The sequence below is a fragment of the Pogona vitticeps genome, chromosome 5 (assembly GCF_051106095.1).
Source record: "Pogona vitticeps strain Pit_001003342236 chromosome 5, PviZW2.1, whole genome shotgun sequence".
Taxonomy (NCBI): domain Eukaryota; kingdom Metazoa; phylum Chordata; class Lepidosauria; order Squamata; family Agamidae; genus Pogona; species Pogona vitticeps.
Window position 1 is genome coordinate 111,710,713 of NC_135787.1, and position 22,741 is coordinate 111,733,453.

The 22,741-nt window shown below is 39.7% G+C and overlaps 1 protein-coding gene across 17 annotated transcripts in view; it reads left to right on the top strand.

The window, feature by feature from the left end:
- The first annotated feature begins 898 nt into the window (after positions 1–898).
- PPFIBP1 (PPFIB scaffold protein 1) overlaps positions 899–22,741 on the top strand; it is a 139,009-nt gene continuing 117,166 nt past the window's right edge. For 9 of the 17 annotated variants that reach the window (XR_013545658.1, XM_078394275.1, XM_078394277.1 and 6 more), the window contains exon 1: positions 909–1,111. The gene's annotated coding sequence lies outside the window, so the exon portion shown is untranslated. Of the gene's footprint in view, positions 1,112–1,328; positions 1,507–22,741 lie in introns of those variants that run through there. The other 8 variants (XM_073000734.2, XM_020810043.3, XM_073000738.2 and 5 more) reach the window with 2 other exon arrangements.

Genomic DNA, 22,741 nt, shown 5'->3' on the forward strand with positions numbered 1-22,741 from the left:
GATACACTATATGGGAGGGATGGAGGCAGTCTTCTATGCAACATTATTTATCTTGGGCAATAGTCACTTACCATCTTCCCGCATTGTCAGAATCATTTGGTTTGACAATATGTCTATTGTGATTCTAGCTAGAATACAGAAGCCCTTTAATTTATTAGTTTCTTCCCCGTTTCCATTTGTAACTTCTAACTTAGTTTAAAATGCTAAATGTTTGGATGATTCAATCTGTACATATCATGTAAAACGACTGAGCGATAATCCTTGAGTGAATTAACTGGTAGTTGTTTCTCTTCTGCTCATTCAGTTTTTGCATCTGTGGCTGGTGTTTTCCGTTGCTGTGAATAAAGCCTCTTTGTAAACCACAAGCTGAAATTATTTCAGTGCCAGACCGTGGGGGGAATCTTTGCAAGCGTGACTTGATAAACGCGGTTTTTATTTTCTTATTTGGTACGATCAGGCATTCGCTGTACGGCAGTTGAGGCGGCTGAATCTCCAGGGGTGGATATTTTCTCCAAAGGTCCACAAGTGTATGCAATTTCTAAAACTGCATAAAAGTACTAGGGGAAAAAAAACCCGAATAATAATAGAACGATATAAAAAGACTAGAAAAATGATCAGCTCCTCCTCATAGTTTTAACCCACGGCTGCAATAAGAACCGAACTACATTTCCTGCCTCGGTGTTTACCTACACGACATTCACCCTTCCTCGCAGATTCTAGGAAAATCACTTTTTCCCCCTCCAGTACTGGACTGCTGAGAGAGGGCGAAAAAAAACACCCACCTTTTTTTTTAATCCCGGAGTGACTTTCTCCCACTCCAATCAGAGCGAGGCAATGGGCCGGCGTTCCCGACTTTTCCCCAATCCCTTCGGTGACTCCCTTTGGCGGGGCGGGACCTGGGAAGGAGGGAGTGACGTGCGCGGCTCCCTCGGTCAGTCCTTGCCTGGAAGGCTGACATGGTGTAGAGAGGGAGAGAGCCCGAGTGCGGGGAAAACCGGGGAAAGACTGAGCAGGATGGTTTTGTGAAGCTGGGGAGAGAGACGGCGAGGCCTGGGGTTGGATCCGAAGGCAGAAACTTTTGGGAAGGTCCCGGGGGTGCTTTCGGTTTAAGGTAAGTGGCTTTTCTGGGTCTTGGGAAAACTCGTCGGGAAGAGTGCGGTGTTGCAACCCGGCCGTTTGCTGGCCGATGCTGCTGCTTCGGTGGGAGCCGAACGAGATCCTTCTTTAAGCGCAAATGAATCGTTTTAAAAATTCTTCGCATTCTCTGCCCTTGAGTTGCCTCACTCCCTCCCCCTTGTCCCCCGGCTTTAAAAAAACCATAGGTTTCCAGTTTGGCCGATAGAAGCTCATCAGCAGGAAGTGTACAAAGTTAGGTTCCTGAGTGGCGGGGGTGGAGAGTCGATCGTGTGGAGATTCGGGAGGCGTTTGGGGAGGGGGGGGGAGACACGCTTCTTGAGCAAGACCGATTCAGGATTGTAACTGGAAGATCAGGAGGGAATTAGTAAGGTAAGCAAGAAATACCAGACTTCTATACTCTTTGATTGAGGCTGTGTGTGTGTATGTGAGACAGAGAGAGATGGGGAGAGAGAGATTTAAAGCAAGGATGTATTTAAGTCTGAGGGGGAAAATGATACATTTAGGAACAGAAACAATATGGAGTTGAAATACTGCTCAAAAAATCTTGCTATTGCAGCATTACACTGTTGCTATTCCAAGAGGAAAGGCAGCTGAAACGAGCTGCCAGCTCTTCTGTTTTTATAGTGGTGCTAAATGGGACTGGCCATAACAAGTGGTGAGGATACAATGTGAAACTCTTGTCGTGCTTGGGAGAATATTTTTAGCTGCAAGTTTAGTGTTTCTCAGTTTAGGACATACGTAATAGTCTCTGAGGAAAAACAATTATTATTTCAGACTAATAAAAAGAGTGTGAACTTTTATTTGACTTTCTAATTAAAAAGCAAACATACCTCTAATTAAAGATCCCAAGAATGGAGGTCTTGAAATAACTCTTTTCTGGATCGCTCTCATTAGTTTTATTAGAGCCCTACCAGCATGCCAATAGCTTAAGAAATGCAGCATGATAGGATTTTGAAGTTGTGGTTTTCTTAACTTGTAATAAAGTTGGATTTGTAATGTCCAGAATTTGTTTGCAGGATGTTAGTTGTAGACATGCTTTTCCAAATCTGTAGCCTTTTGCATGTCTACAAGTGAGTAAGCTTTATGAACATAGTGCGTCTTCTGTGTAAACATGCATAGGATTTGCCTGCCTCTTGTTTAGGTTCAGATATTCCAGACAAGGGGAACGTATGAGGTGTTGCTTGTGTGGCAGGTCCCTACCATCTCTTCATATGTTTAGTATTCCAGTGCTTTGAAGCCTGCCAAATTTCTGCTGTCTCTGCCCAGCGGAGAGCACAAGGGCTTCCATGAACACAGAGTTCTTTCTTTCTCTTCCTGTCTGAGAAACTATATTTCAATTAGGCATCTGGTGGCGGCTTATTCACAGGAGCAAAACAAACCCACCTTCTTTTGACCAGTAAATACGCTGGGCGGCACCATCTGAGAAGGGAATAAAATAGTGTCTGAAGGCCCTCTTTGAAATTCATGCCCATTGGGGTTTCAGTTCAGTTTGGTATCCTTAACCTTTGTTTTTGGACATACAACATATGTTCTTGTAGAATTTATGATGAAATACATCCTAGTATACTTGTATGCTATTAAACATTGCCAGGTATTTGTTTGTTACCAGTGCCTTGGGCACTGCGCTAGCATCTATCAGTATGTAAAAAACATACAAATTGGAAAGTGGTAATGGTGAGGAGAGTTTTAGTGGGTGGGAACCCTATTCTTTGTAATGATTCCTGAGGGTAGAGCCTTTAGCAGCCTTGAAAAAAAGTTTGTGGATGTTACTACTCCATTTTCCTGTATTATAAATGAATAGTAACAGTACTACCTGAATATAAACCTCCTTAAATACAACAGGAATCATTTCTGAGCAAACATCTATAGGATTGGACATATGTTCAGAAAGATCCATGTTCTGACCTTTCCATCCTAATGACTATCTTACCCATATGGTTGGTGAATAAATGCAGATTCTTGCAGAAAATATTGTATTAGTAAGTGGAGGGTGGAGATACATGAATTGGAAAGAGTAAATATTAAAGATGCTATTTTTCCTGACCTCTCTTTCCTGCTTGCCTGTTCTAGACTTGACCCAAAGTACAGGAAGTGGGAAGTTCCTTCCTTTTTTATCTGATACATTTGAATTTCCTGCCAAGGCTGAAAGGAAAAAGATGAGAGAAAATACTTGCCTTCAGCAGCAATGGATCAGTCTTGAAGCACTTGTGTATTCTTCCCACAGGTGATATGCAGCCTGCTTGGGGGATATAATCATCTTAGAAGTGCAGAGCTGCAAGGGACCCTATGAATCACTGAGTCCAGCCCCTATGAGGGAAGCAAAGTGGGGAACTGAACCCCCAACCTCTCATCCTGCTCCTAGCTTTCGCATCTAGGTTCTAAAAGGGGGAATTGTGAATCACTGTTGGCAAAACTGGTCTTTTTTGGAGGGCCTAAAGGTAATCTGTCAGTGTAGGTGATTATGTGAATAATAAATTGCAGACCTTATAGATGTTCTATGACTGTAACACGGACAAAAAGTGGCTAGCTGTGGAATATGTATAGTAGTATTTTGTCAATTGCTGCTTTTTCTTGGTGTTGTGACTCCTGCTGAACAACTCTAAGTATTGAGAGGTGCCGGACTGCAGGAAGGTATGCGACTGGAGCAATGCAGTCATTCTGTCATGGCTCTTGGAATAGTTTGCAAGGAAGTTTTGTAAATTCGTAAGGGGTTTGCATGTGATTCATGTAGCTTGCTGAACAGCTCAGTGAGATGGGTGTCTGGCTGGGAGTCAGTAGTTCCAGTCCCCACTTTGTGTGCCAGAAGAGCCAGCCTGTGTAGCCTTGAGCAAGCTGCACAGTCCCAGGGCATCCCCAGAAGAAGCTAATAGTAACTTCTTGGTGTACTCTGTACTAGAAAACCTTAGAGAAGGTTGTCATAAGTGTGAATTGATTTGACAGCATGTAAGAATGATTTTTCGACATCAAAAAAGCTAAGATCATGGCCACTGGTCCCATCACCTGGCAAATAGAAGGGGTAGATATGGAGGCAGTGACAGATTTTACTTTCTTGGGTTCTATGATCACTGCAGATGGTGACAGCAGCCACAAAATTAAAAGACGCCTGAGTCTTGGAAGGAAAACAATCACAAACCTAGACAGCATCTTAAAAAGCAGAGACATCACCTTGCCGACAAAGGTCCACATAGTCAAAGCTATGGTTTTTCCTGTAGCAATGTATGGAAGTGGACCATAAAGAAGGCTGACCACCAAAGAATTGATGCTTTTGAATTGTGGTGCTGGAGGAGACTCTTGAAAGTCCCCTGGACTGCAAAGAGAACAAAACTATCCATTATGAAGGAAATCAACCCTGAGTGCTCACTGGAAGGACAGATCCTGAAGCTGAGGCTCCAATACTTTGGCCATCTCATGAGATGAGAAGACTCCCTGGAAAAGACCCTGATGTTGGGAAAGTGTGAGGAGAGGAGAAGAGGACGACAGAGGACAAGATGGTTGGACAGTGTCATTGAAGCTACCAACATGAATTTGACCCAACTCCGGGAGGCAGTGGAAGACAGGAGGACCTGGTCCATGGGGTCACGAAGAGTCGTACACAACTTAATGACTAAACAACAACAACAACAACAAAGAATGATTTATATGCATTGTATATGGTATAAAGGGCTCTTGTCAGCATAATATTTTCATTTCTACCAGATCTGGAGCTGGTGTATTGTTATGGTTTCAGATTTCATCTGTCCCATTAAGATGTTCCCGCCACCCACAACACAAGGATAATACTACCTTACTTCTTTGCAGCCCTTCCAGGGTTGCTTATTTGATATTTTCCCTGACAAATGGTTTTTCTTGTTCTTGACGTGCCCATGTTCGGTGGATGGAGATTGTAGGCTGAAGCACCATCTTGGGGAAGGATGATTGCTGGGATAATGCAATTATGGTGTAAACTTGGAACATCATGAAGTGCTTATGGATATCAAGCACTTACTTTCTGTGTCTTGAAGTTGCTGTCAGAAGACAAGAAACAAGGAATTATCCTTCCAGTTTTCATTAGGCATGTGACCAAGAACAGTCTTTAGAGTAGCACTATAGGAGTGTTTAGACTCCTCTATTGGGGAAAATCGCATCAACACAGTATTGTGGATTGTGCCCTTTATGGAAGTGCTGACATTACATAAATAATGACCTTCATGGAGAAAATCCACTCTCCACTTACCTAAGTGATACACTCCTATACTGTATTATTACTTGGAAGGTACTTTCTGCTCAGTGGAAACTCAGTAAGATACTGTCCTTAGTACTAAGTGCGTAAAACAAAAGAACTGAAATCAGGTTCCTTGTAACTGTTTAGTTCAATAGCTTTATGTCTTCTAGGAGACAGTTTTTTAACCCAACTTTACTTTTTAATTGTTTACTCTCTGTGTGTCCTTTCTTTTGTTTATTAAAGACCACTAAAGAAAACATTAAATGATAACTGCTACAACCTCTTGTAGTGTTAATAGTGGCTCCCACTATAGCAGCTTGCAAACAATGTCTTCATCACTTTTCTTTTTTTCCTCTCTTAAGTTCCTGGCATTAGAGGGCACATTGAGCAATATGGTTACCTGTAGACTGGAATAACACACACACAAAATTGTTTAATTGCAGCAATTTGTATGTGTAAGAATCAGGGTGATGATGCAATTTTAAACTTTTAGTTAGTTTGGATGAAAACTTCAGAGTATTTTCCCTCAAGAGCTGAATAAGCTGCAATATGCTATTCGTAAGTAGCATTTCCTACTTTAAACAATAACATAAAGCAGTTTTCTAGAACATTTATAGGGAGTGACTGGTTCAGATTTACCTCATGTTTTTAATCTGCAGACAAATTTTAAGGTTTTATGAGCAGTCAGCATTGCTAGTTCTTTTTCCTTTAAGCTTGCTCAAGGTTTTGGCAGTAAAATATGTACTGCAAACTGTTGGCATAAGGGCATACGTGGTTGGCAGTACGAATCTCTCTGTTTCTGAATCTTTAAATGAATAGCAGAGAAAGTGTAGATTTTCTGAACAATCAAATATATATGAAGATAAGGAACCCCAATGTACCTCAATATTTCTATTGCATATATAGTGAGTTGTTAAATGTTAAATCACATTCCAGGATAACCAAGGTAAACCAGATGGAATGGGCATTCAGGATCAGGCCTGCTTTTGAGAAGCAGGAAGCACATTTACCCGATTAACAGATTGTGGCCTCTTGGCTTTCTTGGTTTTAATCAGAAGGGTGAATAATGCCCCGAGCTTGAGCATGGATAATGCGGCAATGAAAAAGAAAAATTTGGTCTCCATGCTTTGACTGATAAGGGCGTGTGTAATACAAACATGCCTTTGTGTACAGACAGATACTGCATTGCCTGCATCTTCAAAATATAGAAAGAAGTGTTTGCAGTGGCCTGCATCAGTTGAAATGATGCATCTATTATAAGGAGTGCTGGCTGTATTAAAGAGGACTGTTATGATCTGTAGTGCTTGTAGTGAGTGTTTTGGAAAAAGTGATGATATAAAAATCAGCAGGAACTGTAGGAAATTTCGAGATTAGACTACTGCAACGCTCTGCTCTCTACATGGGGCTGCCCATGAGGCTGTCACGGAAGCTTCAACAGGTCCAAAACATGGTGGCCAAGTTACTGAGTGGAGTGAAAAAAAAATATCACTCAAATCCTGGCTGCTTTACACCATTTACCTGTCTGTAAAAAATTGTGATGGTTCTAACCTATAAAGTCCTAAATGGTTTGGGACCTCAGTACCTGGCAGAATGTCTGTTTCCAACAGGATCTGCTCATTCTACAAGAACATTTCCAAGTGCCTTGTATGATAGAGTGAATACTCCAAAATAACTGCCATTTCCTATAATCACAAATAGTCCTCTACACACAGAGAGTGTTGTCTGCTTCTGCCCTCATAAGCACCTGCAAAGAGAATGACTGCTTGGAGACTGTCTAGCTTGCACAAGGCTTTTGGAGAGGCTGTGGAGGTAGCTTCCCTTAAGGCAGAATTATGAAGATACAACAGTTGGTTCCTGGCCAGAGGTATTTCAGAGCCCTTGGGAAGGTGGATGAAGAGATGTGCTTGTTCTAAAATTGTGTGGGAAGCACTGTCAGTCTTGGGCTTGCAAAGGATATGAGTTCAACCGAACAGGACGTACCAGATTTGGCTTTTGGTTAGTCTCATACCAGAAAGTCTTAGACTTTTCAAGGAAGGCTGGCAGGAGTATTTCTTTTGAGATTCTTTTTTTTCCCTTCTAAACTGGTCGATATGTTCCCTCCTTTTGCCCATTTTTCCATCTGCAGGCACAACCATTCTGAACTTTGTATAAGGGACATAAATTGAGATCTGTTGGGGGTTTGGAGTCATAAGTTAGGTTATTGTGAAACATGGAACCTAGTTAAAACAGACTGGAGCTACTGAATTTATTTAAATCGTGTTAAGCAAATAATGGGTTGCATCCAGACTGAGTTGTAGTTGGGATAGTCATGTTGAAAAAAGTGTCCTTGAAGTATGATGAAGTCCAGACCCAGCCAGTATAAAAATGTGTGATGCGTTTGTCAAGTATCCAAGCATGATTTCTGCTCACTAACAAGATCACTGTAAGTAAGAAACTGTTTTACTTCTGACTGAAGCACTGAGAGTATAATAACTTATACATTCCTTATTATGACTCTGTAAGTCAAAAGGCCAGAATACCCTCCTTACACAAACTTTGAAGGAAATCTACAAGTTTTGGAATTGTTTTGGAGAGAACCGAGTGCCCTGAAGGTGTTATCTGCCCACCCCACAGGCATGAGTGTTCCTTGAAGGAAAGATTCTGTCAGCCTTCTTCCCAGAGGAGTGAGAGTCACTTCTTCCAAAACCAACATTTTTCCTCTCCTACTGGAGAAGTGACAAAACTGTAAATGGCTGCCAGCTCTGGATGGAGATTTTGTGTAGAAGTTTTAATTTTCTTAAAATTAGAAGTATGGAGTTGTGATGACAGCTTCTAGCTTTATTGAGGAGTTTGGTTGTGTTTAAAAAAAACTTAATACAAACAAGCTACCGGTGCAAATTGAATGTTAGTTTCCTACTGGGGTCATAGATGTCTTTGTCCTTAATGAGGCATTAATTCCTGCACCTCAGAGATTTATATGTTGGTGTGAGGGATTCTATGGTAATATAAAGTTTTTAAGATCTGGTCTGATTTAGCTTTTTTGACCTTCTCTTTCCTCTTTCTTCTTCTCTTCCTGCCATTTATGACAACATGCTTGAGGAAGCTTGCACACAGTTTTGTGCTGTTTTGTTTAAAAGTTGGCCAAATAAAGATGTTGCCCTGATATGGAATGTGGACTTGGTCAGCATGGCTGTCCCTATCTTCTGTTATTCCAACCTTTTAATGTGGAAGGCCTTCTTTCTTTGTATTATATGTACTATAGTAGCTGCTTTTAAGTGACTGAAGAAACATAGTGTTTGGAATTTAGGTGTTCTGTAATGTTTTGATGAGATTATGCTTGCTACTAAGAGTGTGCTGTTCTGTGGTTTTTTTTTTTTTGTCTTCATTACCCAGAAGTTTCAAAAAAAATTTGAGGAATTTGCAATAGAGAAACCCAAATAAGCAAGCCTGTAGTTCCCCCCGCCACAAAGAAGACCCTTTGAGAGATTACGTTTATATTTCATGTTCCATCCTGTTGATTTATTTTTGAAAGGGGAGGAGCTCCAGCAGAGGTTCCTGAGATTCATAGACTCTATAAAAAGCATCTCCCAAAGAGCTGTAACACCAAAGAGTCATCACAACCATTTCCTTTCTTCTCCCCCACCCCATAAAGTCCTGTATGATTTGGTGCCTAGATATTTGAAGGACTGTATTTTCCCATATACTTTCCCCCTGTCTTTTGAGATCTCCTCAGGAGGACTTTTTGGGGGCGGGGGTGGTAGGTCCAGGGTCCAGTTTGCTGCTCTCAGAGGTATGTTTGGTGAGGACTGGGGAGAGGACTTTTTTTTGTTGCCTGCTCCTATGGGATGAAACTTCCTCATTAAGTTGCCCTGTTCTGTGTTGCTCTTCAGTAGGCAGGCAAAAAACCCCTTCCTTTTCAAGCAATTCTTGATTTCAGGGACTGTGACCAACTGTGTTTGCTTTTCAACACAGATGTAGGAATAGGTGATAACCTTTATTGGACCATTAAGAAAATCAAACAAAAAAAGCTTTTTGATGACGATTCCCCCTCCTCAAGCTCTGCACCAAGTTTTTGTGGATAGCTCCAAAATAATATGTTTATATATTAAAGTCCCAAAAGTTTCACGGCAGCTGTTGGGGGGGGGGGTCAGACACAACTCCTTAGCTTCTTTTATTATTATTACAGTTTGCATCAGCTCTGCCTGGCACAGTCCAACACAGGGAGGGCCACCCCAAAACTTTAATTCAGTGACAGAACTGGGGCTTATTAATTTTTGGTAATCCAAAATGTAGCCTCAACATGTGTCTTTCCATACCACTCTTTATCCTTTTCGGACTTCTTGAAATCTGCTGGTCATCTGTTAGTGCAGCAACAGAATTTGTGTTTCACCTCACCAGGAACTATAAATTGCTTGCTGTGTTCTGCTGAGGTTCTCAGACTTTGAGAACATATAAGCCTACTACTTTCAGAAAATTTTGATAAAAAACTTCCTGGTTACTTTTTAAGAGTAGTGTTTTTCAGATCTTTATCCTTTTAGGGAACACTTTCTGTGCTGACTTGACTACTGATGAAATCTCTGTGCATATCTTATGGAAGGAAGTCCTTGCAAGTTACAGATGGTTTTGAGACATGCTGAGAATGGGAGCAGACAGAAAGTAGATCAGTAGATGTTTTTGTGATTTGCAGTGAACAGACCGTCTAGAGTTTTTGAATCTCATTTGCTTCTAAATTAGGCTGCTGAAATGAAGAATCTTTGAACTAAAATAAGAAGTTGATTTGGGGGGGCTGAACTTGTGCCTAGAGGTGTCTTTTTCCTTGATTCTGACTACATCTACCCATTCCTGATACTTGGTTCTAGGTGGATTGTTGGGATCTAGTAAAAAAAAGAGATAGATCCTATAGATCTAACATCGGTCCACCCCCATTGTACCAAAATCAGGTATCTTAATGTGAACTGCTGGCTTTCGGCATCAGAGTTCCCCCGCATAAAACAAGAGTACCTTTTCTGAAACTCCCTTGAGGCTGCATATTGCAGGCAGAAACTGATTGCGATGGGCAAGTCTTTTTTCAGATCCATTTGTCCACCTGCTGTTCTTACTGAGTAACCCCTGAAGCTGAATACAATTTGGAATCTTTTGTTTATGTACGTGTATTTTCCCTGCTGATCACTTCTGCGGTTCCATTAGCAGGACCATGGTTATTACAGACTGTGCATGAGGAAAACTTAATGAAAATACTCATGTGTGTGTTGGGTCAGTCCCTTGGAGAAAACTAGAGTTCTGTAGGCAATGCTTGTGCTGCTCAGACATGATCATTACAGCTCCCAGCTGTGTAGGTGGAACAGCTGTATTCATCTTTTGGGCTGGGCCATAGCATGCCATTTTTATAAGAGTGGTGTACATGCTGGGAGAAGGGAGAGGGAAAGAGAGACCTTTCAGACTACCTCCTACCTCCCGCACTCCTGTGGTGTCGACCTCATTTTCAGACTTCAAAGTGAAATTCAAACTCTGCTGCTCCTTCAAGGCTACACAGTTACTGGGTGACCTAGTTATGTCCTGCAGTTTTATGAAATGGGAGTGTGATTCTTCCCCCCTCACACACACACACTTTACGGTGGGGAAGCAAGAATTACTTTCAAGGTGTCAAAGGGATGTCACCTGGGGCCTCTTCTTTTATGAAGCTGAAGAAGGATCTAAAATAAGTGACTTCTCATTTAACTATTTGTAAACAAGTTCTGTGCCATGACTGATTTGGAATGAAATGCAGTCAGAGTAAAGAAATATCAGTTGCTGTCATGATTATAAAGGCTAGTGTGCATGTGCAGTAAAAAGGCCTGTGTATTGCAAAGGCTGCTGAAATGTATGTGTGTGACTACATGTTCTGCAGAGTCCTTGTTCAGAAATGGAGGGAAGGTTTTGCTCTCACAGCAAAGAGATGATTGGACACCACTGTTGTAAAGTGTAATTGAATGATAGGTGTAGGACTGGCTGTGTGTCATGTTTGCAAACATTGGCTTGGTGAAGCAGTCAGCTGTTGTTTCAGACCATCACTGACTCAGGCTCTTGTCCTGTTTGCAAAGGTAAGAAACTCAGGTAACTGTCCTGATTCTGAGAAGATATTTTGTTAATATGTTCACAGACGCCTAGTGCAAATGAGAGGTCTAGAGAAAGAGTCTGGATATTGCCAAGTGCATATACAGAGGATCTTTCAGTAACTAAAGATACAAAATAATCTTATGTGTATATACTGTGAAGCCATTGAATGATTCAGAGGCCTACAGATACTTTTGGCAAAACATTCTTTACTTGCTGATTTAAGGATGGGGAAAAATTGTGGATTTTTTCAGCATAGGAAATAGTTTAAGGTATCTGGCTGGATTTTGTACCTCTATCTAGTGCAGGTGTTCATTGAACCTGGTATGAATTTCTGGAGAGTGTTTGCTGCAGTTGTGATTGGCTGGTAGTGTAAGTAGGCATTGCTATCATGTGATTATGGTTGCTGTCTTTTTTGAACTGCCATTATTGTGCAAATTGTAGCCATGCTGTGCATACCATACATGTGGAGTGTGTCCGTTTAGTCACTGGTTCCTTTGAACAACAGTGTCTCAGCTTTATAGGAACAGGAGCTGCCATAAATGATAAGTGTTGTGATTCTCATTAGCAACTTGGTAATCATGATGCAAGCTATTTAGGCACAATTAAATTATGACAAATTTAGGCAAAATTAAATGGTAACATACTTCTTTTGTATCCTCCTTTCCATCTTTTAAAGAAGGGCAAGCACTATCTTTTGGAGGTCTTAATCAGGGTAGATTTGATTTAAATCAATTGAATAAAATGTAAACAGATTTTTTACAATTTAATAAAAGTAAATTTAAATTGATTGTTTTGATTTAAATTAATTTGATTTTAAAAAATCATTCATTTTTATCCACCCTAGTCTTAATACTAGCTATACTTTTCTCAGAAACGATGTTCCTACTATAGTTGTTTTTAAATACATGATGTGTGAATTGATCATTGGCATCCAAGTTTAATCTTCAGTATTTTCCCTTTCCTTTTCTACCCCAACATCAATGAGAAACTTCATAGGCTTTACCAGTATGACTGGACCTGTCCCTTGTGCTTTATGAGATTGCCTAAGAAACGTCTTATTAATTTTATTTATATGTGTTTGTCAGGTTATCCCTTTTACCTGTATCTGCATTATACTGGTATTCTGGATGTTCAAACGTCGACTCCTAAGGCGTTGGGGGGACATGCTCAGCTCTGTGGGATAGCTTGCCCCTCTCTTATATTGTGTGTTTGACAAGCATAAGAGCAGGCCCTGCATGTCGTACAATATTTGCCTAGAACTCCTCTAAGTGTGTATGATCCATATTGGCCAAAGATTCTGCTTCTCCCCCTGCAAGTGCAGGCATCCATAATGTGTATATCTCCTTCTCATAGCTAGCAATTGGTGACTACCGTCATAGCAAGACTTATCTCTCTAGCCCACTGTTGTCTGCATTGTTTTCTCAGTCTTTCATGTTTTGTAGCCTACAAATCATTCTTATCAAAGAACCAGGATCTCCCTATTGTGGAAACAGAAAGCTTACTTTTTCTAAGGACATCCTCTAGCCCTAGCCACCCACTTGAGATCAAATTGATACAGTGTTCTCTCTCTCTCTCTCTCTCTCTCATATGTTGGAATGGCAATAACTTCTAAATGAATATACAGTAAATAGAAGAAAATGTGTTGAGACTAACATCAGAGATCAGAAAAGGAATTTCTGTTTTGTCTTTTGTTTTGGGCAACAGCCATAATGTTTGGGGGACTTCTGGCAACTGAGATTTTAAAAAGTAATTTTTCCAAGCTCTAAAAAATAAGTCATATTGGAAATCATGGAATATTCCAGGAAAAATGGTTAACCTGTTAAGGAATCAGCAATGAATCCTGGGATTTTGCTCACTTCTTAACTGGTACATAAACTCTTCCATCACTAGTAAATATTATATGGCCTTGTCACCCCTAGCCAAAGTCTACAGAGGAATTATCCTGATTAAATCTCCTGTCTAGCCCTGACCACACAAAAAGCAGCATGATGGTTCTCTAGGTCACTCTCCTGACTCATGGGAATTGCTTGTAAGATGAAAAAGACCTTTGCATGTGACTGTACCAAAGAGCAATAATAGCAAAAGAAATCAGTGAAATAATTGAAAAGCTTCATTTTAATACGGATCTCACTAGTTGACTCAGAAACGTTATGGTAGTGAATATCAGTCCATTACAGAGGTAAATATGTAGTTATTTTTGAAGGGCAGGTCTTATTTGCCAGTTTTCATCTTCACAGTCCTTTGTTATCTGCTTTTCTGGGCGGTGGAGAGAATAAGTATTAATCCGTTTTAATAGACGCTTAAAAGAAAGATTAGTGTCTGCCCAATTAGCTTTGTGAGAACCCTGCACCCAGATTAGCTGTAGATCAAATAAATATGGCAGAAGGGTATGAGTTTTTTTGGAAGGACATTTTGGAGCTTCATACTGTATAATGCATGGGTAGACAACATGGATTTCGTGCAGCAACTCTGACTCTTTTTGGGGCCACTTTGCACTTGTTGCCCTTTGCTATAGAATCTTCATAGTGATGTGAGAACAAAAAGGCATAATTTGTCTTAAGGGCAAGGCATGGCGAATATTCATCTTGTTGACAAGGTGTTCGGCACATCACAGTGCACTATTCAGTATGTAAACAAGGTACACATCTCCTCAGCACCTTTTTTTCTGACATAGAAATGTGTTACCAGAAAGGGGATGATGCAATTTGCCTTTAAACAAAGCACAAGGGGAATGTGCAGTTGTTTTACAACTTGATTGGTGTGTCTAGAGGGCTTCCTGATTGCCTTCTAAAACATTATGTGCTCCATGCATATCTTGTTTTAGGTTACATTGCTACTATGATGCTGGCAAAAATCAGTGGGGGTTTAGCAACAGGAAGGCTGACTCTTGGTAACTTTGGAGCAGTGAGGCCTCCCATTCACACATACTGTTCACTTTTGATGTAAGAGAACTGTGTCTTTGTACAGTCTGAAAGATTTTGGTTGTGGTGAGAAGCATGTCGGTTTCTCTTTCTCATTGTTAATAATTGGTGCTTTTCATACTTTGAAAAATAGGCTCTTTTGGTGGGCTTAATAACATGGTCAACAAAGAAAATTTGTGTGCAAAAATGGTGATATGAGCAGAAGTGTCCCTGTCTCCCCAAGTGAGCAGGCTGCTTGGTGTTTTTCATTTGTTTCTAGTGAGAGGAGGATGACTGAATTAAATTTCTTTTTCCAGATTGTAAGAGGAAGAAGTGCCCATTGATGCTGTCATACTCTATTTTTTGCTGAAGGTTGGAATTTTCCATAAATGAGTCTGCCCTCCAGCTGTATTTGTGGTTGTCTGCCTATGCTGTGTATTGTTCTTGCTGTGGGCATCTAGTTCTTCTTTACACTTATAGCTTCCCAAGTGCTGTATTGTTTTTTGCTTTGTTGATTAGTGAAGTATGGCTTGCAGAACCACTGTGGATTGCAAAGAACATGCTTGGATAAATACCCAGATGAAACCAGACCAACTGCTGTATAGCTAATTGTGTGGAGAAGAGATTCTGTGTACAATAAATTGTAGCCATATACCCTTTGCCTGTGGATTATGCTGCAAGGGGCTTGTCCATGGTTGTACAACAATACCTTGAAATATTTGCCAAACCTGGGAGCTGAAATACTTAATCCAAAGCCTCAGGAAGAAGGTGGAATGTGTTGCACACTTAATGGAGCAACTGGAGTTAGTCATTTGGGAAAAAGAAAGAAGCCTCTCTGACTATAGGGGTAGTGTGTCACAGATTTATGGCTTGGTTTAACACCTCAATACACGTCCAGAAATGTTTAGCAACACATGTTGTCGTCTCATGGTTTGTATGACAAACACAGGTTGGAACACCATACCCATGGTGTGATTTATGGTATAAAATATTTAGATCAGTCTGCAGTGATGAATGTGTTTGTGTTAGCTACATAACACAGATTTACCACTGTAATATCGACCAGTCCTAAATCTCTAAGGATGGATTTTTTAAAATGTCTCTTTCTCAAGTAAGAAGAGAACTAAGGAACACTTGGCATGAAATACTGTTTTCCTGATATTCCTTTATTGTGTGCATTGTGGATTTTATGCATTGTGGGGTGATTTTTATTTTTATATTTTTGCCTTGCATTACAAAATTGTTGCTTTTTACAGTTCAGACTGCTGTGGTAAATGGTAGGCATATGCTTACAGTGACTGGCTTTGTGCTGGCTGTCTTTTGACATCACGTAGCTTAGGTTTATCATGAAGATACACAGAAACCAATTGCATTATCTGTTCTTAGGGTGGTCTTGGCAAAGCACTTCTTTTAGGTAGCTTTGTTCCATAGAAATAGGGTAATGTTTTTCCTCTCTTGTTGTGATACTGTAGATCTGAAGTGAGTTCTATACGAGACAAATCTGATTTATCACACCTGTAGAATAGTGATGAAGAATTGAAATTCAGAATGTATGTACATTACAGAGTTTTAACAATTTGATACCACCTAACTGCCGCATCTCCAACCTGCAAAATCATTGGATTTGTAGTTTGGCAAGGTAAGAGAATTATCTGCTACAGTTCTGAGCTTTCTAACAAATATTTTTTTGTAGAAATCTCAGAGTTTTGTGGGATGAAGCCATGGCAATTGTAATCAAATTACTAAGACTCAGAAGTATAAGCGTGCTGTGGATGAAGTCAGGGACAAATCCTGTGCTCCCTTTACCATCTCTAAGCTTGGGGCTGAATGATGAAGTATTGCTCCCACTATGAAGGACAAAAGACAGCCTCAGATGCATTTGAAATGCATCCTTGAATTAGTAAGCACTTTTCTGGGATGGATTCCTCTGCACAGGCAGTGAAAATGGCCACACTATGGAGGATCTTCACTGGACAGTGAGTTTCAAGCCCCTAGGAAGACATTAATCGGGTTTTAATGCGTTTCTATGGGCTTTTAAATTTCGCATTATGATGTTTTCGTTCTACAGTGATTTCGCTGGAACGAATTAACATCGTAATGCAAGGCACCACTGTATGCTAAATCAGATAACATTAGTTAGGGCACTGGGAAATCTTTCAGGTCTAATTTTTCAGGAAAAATCTTGTTGTACATTCTTTAGTCACTTTATGTGAAGGAATGATCATTGTAGAAACTTGTAGCACATATCTGATTATCCTTTCTCTGAAACTGCAGGCAAAAGAAGTGTTTGCACGTTCTTGCAAACAACATAATTTCCCTTGGAAGGTTTTGGTATAAAAAATTTATTTCAGCCGTCAATTAAAGAAAGACTATTGGTCACTTACCCCTGAGAAGTTGTTGTTTCAGGTCAGGCTGGTATTTTGGAGGTCTCTATTATGCCTTGGAGTACATATAAACTCCAGCCAATTTTGCTTCAAGGTGATTGAATTATTCCTGTCTGAACAGTTCCCAGCGTGTGAACCTTGGCAGTGTTTAATTTGTACATCATATCTAATTTTGAGTTATTCCCTCAAAACTGAAGCTGATTAAAATGAAAGGAAATTATTCCAAGCTTGAAACTACTTGCTTGAAAGAGAAAGATTCTTGACGTAACTTTTGTTCGGAAGAGATCTTCTTGAGAGATGCATAGATGGCAAACAAGGTTCCCTCCAAGGTGCATGCCTGCGTGTGTGACTGTGTCCCCCTCTGGGCAGGGCTCCTCCTGCACGCACCTACAATGACAGTTTTCAGCCCCTTTGTTTCTAGTCACAACAGAACCCCATGGGGGAGGTGGAGTCACACACATGTAAGATTGGAGGGAACATTAATTGCAAGTGGAGTGTCTGTGTAAGAAAATAGTGCTCCCAATACCAAATCCAAATTTACATGTTTCAGCTGTTAAACTCTGCATGTAAGGTATAATTCTGAAGAATATACCATAATCATAGGAAAACCTGCATATGTGAGTATTAGCGTAGTTCTTTTGGGGGAGACAATTGTAGTTAAGATTAGAATCAGTTGACAACATTTTTAAAAAAGATTTCCTTGGAAGATTTTTATGACTCCAGTTCCCAATTTGGTATAAATGTAGTAAATATATATATACTTCATAAAAAGTAAAAAAGTGTGAACTGAGTAGCTTTGAAACTGATGTTAATAGCAGCTTTGCTAATCAGTATATAAGTGACCCAAACACATCAGTCTGCCAGCAACGTGTACTTCCTTTTGTCATTTTGACAATATTTCTGTCAGAAAAGGGGGGGATGTAAAGTGTGGATTTTCTTCTATGAAACTTCCTTGCAAGAGGTCCAGAAAAACCATGAGGACACATATTTTTACTAGTCTCTTTGCTCACGTACTTACCTTGTTATGAGCCTATTAAGGGTGGAGTATGGGGTGGAAAAGAGAACCACATTCTTGTGATATAATAACAGCTTTCTTGCCTAGTTGCTTGCGCAGAAGCTGTTTGCTGCAGGTAGCTAGGCAAGTGCTTCTTTTCAGCCTTGTTTTATTGTAGTGGGTAGATGGAATTCTTGTAAAAGTTGGCAAACAGAAAGGAAGGCATGTGCATCCTGAATTTTTACTGAATTAATGGCTAGAGTGCTCAGTGCGCTTTGCATTAGGGACAGGGGAATACTGTACAGTACTTGCTTCTTTTCTAATAGAGCTTTCTGATACATGTCTGGGATACGTATCTAGCCTCAATAAAAGTCCTATTTAGTGATATTTTGAAGTGCATAGAGCACATGCACTGAAGGGAGCATACTAGTCCCATTTCCCGCCATAATTTCTTTAATCATAGAAGCATGACTGTCTGAAGAGGAGGATGGGAGCGTTGCTGCGCCTACGTAGCATCTTCATGTGAGCCAGAGCCCAAACTTGTGGGAGATTTGACTCATATGGAGACTCTGTTTATCTAGGTATATCAGCCACCTAGATACATCAGCTAGTTGTATTTGCTGGACTGAAGAGATGACAGAGGCGGCAAGATTAATATGCTCGACTCAATATTGGCTTAAAAGCATGATAGAGTAGAGACTGAGCTATTTGGGTATTCTGATGTTTACCAGGTGCTGAACAAAAAGTGGTCTTTCCAAACATCTCTAAATGCAGGTGCTATACATTTTCACATGCCAATATCTGAGCATAAATAAATATTCTCCCTAATGGAAAGTTAATGGAAATGTTGTATTGAGACATCTGTATGAGCCAGTGGACACAATATTTGTGCTAGAAGCTGAACTTTCAGCCTTACCATGACAATCAGTTTTTCTTAATTATTCCAACAGCTATCTTGTGAGGTAGTCTGTATTATTCTCCTTGTGTATATAGATGTGCAGCTGAAATTGAGAGGGCTCGGTTTGCTTGAGTCTGCTTATGATAAACTTTTTAGTGTAATGTGCTTTACTAATTCAGTGGAATTGTTGGCTTGTATTCACTCATTGGGTAAACAGCAGATACATGTTGTGAGCTGATGACTGGGTGAGTAGATCCATTTGGGCACAAATGAGTGGTGTAAAGGTCCAGTGGCTCAGAAGTGATGAACCTTGGAATTATTATCTTCTTGAGATGGTCAAAGGACAGCAAATTTAAAGGAACAAATTTGACATTATTCCCCCAAAAAAGTTTGCAAGTACTATTTCACTTTTAAAAATTGAAATAGTACATCATAGGAGGTTATGATGCCATCTGATAGTAGTGCTGTAAAGTGACTTAAATGTCACAAGGTCGAGTTTATACAATAGGGGACTTTAACAGCCTTGGCATTATGGAACAAATAAAACGTTTGTGGGAATCTTTCAGACTATTCAGTCTTTAGTGGAACTATTTTGCCTTGATGCTTATAAATGATTTTACACGGTTTCAGCACTTCAGAACAATGTCCAGGGATTACTGTTATGGAGTGAATTCTTGCCCTGCATTGGCACTTAATTTATGAATTAGAATGAAAAAGGATAGGAGGATAATGAACATATAATCTTGTAAAGTTGAATCATGTGCTTTTTCATTGAGCACATGATTTTTTAAAAATAAGAACACTACTGTTCTCTATTGAAATTGTCAGCACTTCTACATGTATTAGCATTCTTTTGTTTGATCCTCAAGAATGTGTACAGAAATACTGCATGATTAAAACAAAGTGTAGAGCAGTTAGGTTTGAAAAGAAATTTGGTGATGTTAAAGTACTTGTTAATGCTAGTTGGTGAACTTTTCTAATTAATTGATTTATAATTCATTTGTTCATTAAACTAATGTTAATATATTAATTAAATTGTTAGTTTTAGAGAAAAAACATTAGGATTTGTAGGAATGATATGGATTTTCATCATTGAATCCTAGTGTCATTTTAAAAATTTGGTCCTTCAAAAGTGCTACCGTATTTTTCGCTCCATAAGATGCACCTTTCCATAAGACGCACCAATTTTTTAGGAGAAGAAAACAGGAAAATATAATCTGTTTTCTTCGCTCTATAAGACGCACAGACTTTCCACCCCCCTGTTTTGTGGGGAAAAAGTGTGTCTTATGGTGCGAAAAATACGGTATTTTATTTTTAAAGCTGGCTTCCATAATCTGATGCTTCTTTGCAGAAGAACTGCAAATATGAGGATACTGTTGTTGCCTCTAACCTCAAGTCAGGTTAGAAAAGGCTGTCTGTGCTAAAGTGTTGGATTGCAACCCACAACCTGTTCAATTGTGTTTTGTCACAAATCTGTGTCACTCTCCTTTTCGTTCCTTCCGCCTTCACTTACTTGCACCAAGTTGCTACATCTGCATTTGCTCCATAATGATTCTCTCTGTCTCTGTCATTTGCACTGATTTGGGAACCGTGCAGTATTTAAAACAAAACAGATATGGGATACCATTTTATTTTGTACTAGTAAGCAATTGGAAGAGGTTTACATTTAATGGCTGAAATCCATTAGTAAGTCACAAATAAAGTAGGTCCATTAGGGATTTGGCAAATCAGACCTCTGTAAGTTCTGTTGACTCCATGGAACTTACTCTAGTAAGATTTCAGCCAACACTATAAAAATATGGTGTCTCACAATGAGGTTGTTCAGGCAGCAAGTGCATATTGAAATGCATTTTTTGCTTTAAAATTGCATTTTAAATGCCCGAACTAATAATAAACTAAAATGAGCAATTATTTGTGTAGCTAACTGCATTTAAAAAGGGTGCCTAATGGGAAAGCTAATAATTAATCACATTCTGAAATGAATTTGCATCCTGTACACAGAAGCAGTATCTTCCTTAGTACAAAACACCTTGAATTTTTTTTTTTTTTGGTAAGCTCTTGCCATCTCTTGGGTATCCAAAGGGCCAAACATTTCTGTGCTGGAATGTTTTAAAACATGGGTTTACTGGTAATGAAGGCTGCAATTTTATACTTATCTAGGAATAAGCGTCCTTTGCGGCTTACTTCTGAGTAGGAATTTTACAACTGTACTGCTGTCACAGGTTTTTTTTTAATGAAATAAATAAAAGGGGTAGGAAATATGTTATGTCAGTGTGTTTCCATTCCCTTCAAAAGCATATATCCCACTAGAGATGTGCTGTTTATTTGTACTGCAAATCCCAGAAGTCTCAATTCCAGAAGTTCCACCTGCCAGACCTACAACTCTATTGAACTTTCCTATACAATATCTGTGCAGCTGTTAGCTTTTATGGCCTAGGATAGGCCACGTTCTGTATGAACTGCCTATTAGAAAAGGAACTTATCCTGGTGCTTGCTGGGAACTCTGTGTCTATATGTCATTATGAAGCCACTGAGCAGGGTTGCTCAAAATATTGAGAGGGTCAACATTTGATTCTGTAGTAAACAGATGGACTTCTATCCAGCATACTAGCTTTTCAATCTTGACTGCTGCTTCATTTTTTTCATTCCCGGCTTGAAATGATTGAATCCCTGGCCTTCCCCAAATCCTTTCAGTTTGATAGGAGAGCAATTAGCATGCTAAGTAAGCTTCCAGAATGAAGGGGGAATTAATTGTACAGCATATGGCCTCAATAAGGAGAGGGCATAGTGATGATTAACAAGAGAAACCCTTGTTAATATAATCAGAAGTGTTAAATTAAGTTAAAAAATTAAATTGCTGCCCTTAACAACCATATTAAGCAAAGAATTGAATTAAAATTTAATGAGTTAATGCCAGATTCCTGTTGGAAATTGCTTCATGCCAAGTGGATATTCGGGAAGTGGCCACAGCTGTTTTGGCAAGAGCCCTGTTGTGTGACTGACAAGCAGCAGGTGTCCTGCCAAAAAGCCGGCTGCTTCCAGAACATCCATTCCATACACAGTAATTTATAAGGCGATACCAGCCTGCAGCAAATAAATTGCTTTTAAGATCTGATAAAAGGTACGGTAACTTCGGAATCCAAAGGATCAGCATTATTAAAAATTGCTAGGCATTCTGGAAAAGAGAGTTGGAAATATAGAAATACTGGCTTGTTTCCTTCAAAGATCTCAAGGCAGGGTACATAGTTCGCTGCCATTTCCTGTTTTCATAGTAACATACCATGGTAGGTTGGATTATGATAGTGATTTGCTCCAATATGCTGACTAAAATCCTGTTGCTTAATATATTAAATTGCCACTAGAAGAGGCCCAGTGAATCAGTCGATAGAGGAGCTGATTCACCAAATCCACACTGATTCATTGTGCTACTCTGGCCACAACATACTATGCTAAGCAACAGGATTTCAGTCATTGAATGATATGACATCACTTAATAAAATATGGAAGGATAAATAAATAAATAAATAATCTAATCCAAATAGGATTTTAAAATGTAGGATAATCTTTTCTTGGGGGGTGTAGGTTTGTGTGTGAGTGTGTGTGTGTGTGTGTGTGTGCGTGCATGTGCATGTGCATGTGTGAGAAACAGAGAGAGAGAGATAGTGATAACCTGTGCGTATGTGTGCAAGTAGACACACGCAAATGTGTTTTAGTAAAAGGAGTGCCTTTTTGTGTGTCCATACATGAGTAAATGGGCCTCTGGTGATGTCTTGGCTCTGCCTCTGAGTGATCTTCACTCCATTGGATTGCTGCTGTACGGGACGCAGCAGGCAGATTCATTTTCTCGGCTAAATGAAGAAAAACCTCTCTACATACACCCCAACCTTTTGGCAACAGCACAAAAATATGAATAAATAATCTGTTGATGGACAGGATTTGTACCAAGCAGCTCAGATCTTGAATAGTTCTTTTTTCCCCACCCTTGTTAGAAGCATTTATTTTTAGTGAGTGTTTACTCTTTAGAATAAATACAATTTGACTTGACTCACATAGCTTGCCTTGAGTGTAGGGTAAATAGTCCAAAATAACTGCAGCAACACAACATTGTTTTTGGCTGCCATCCACTAACTGCTGTCCCTGAGTCAGTCTATT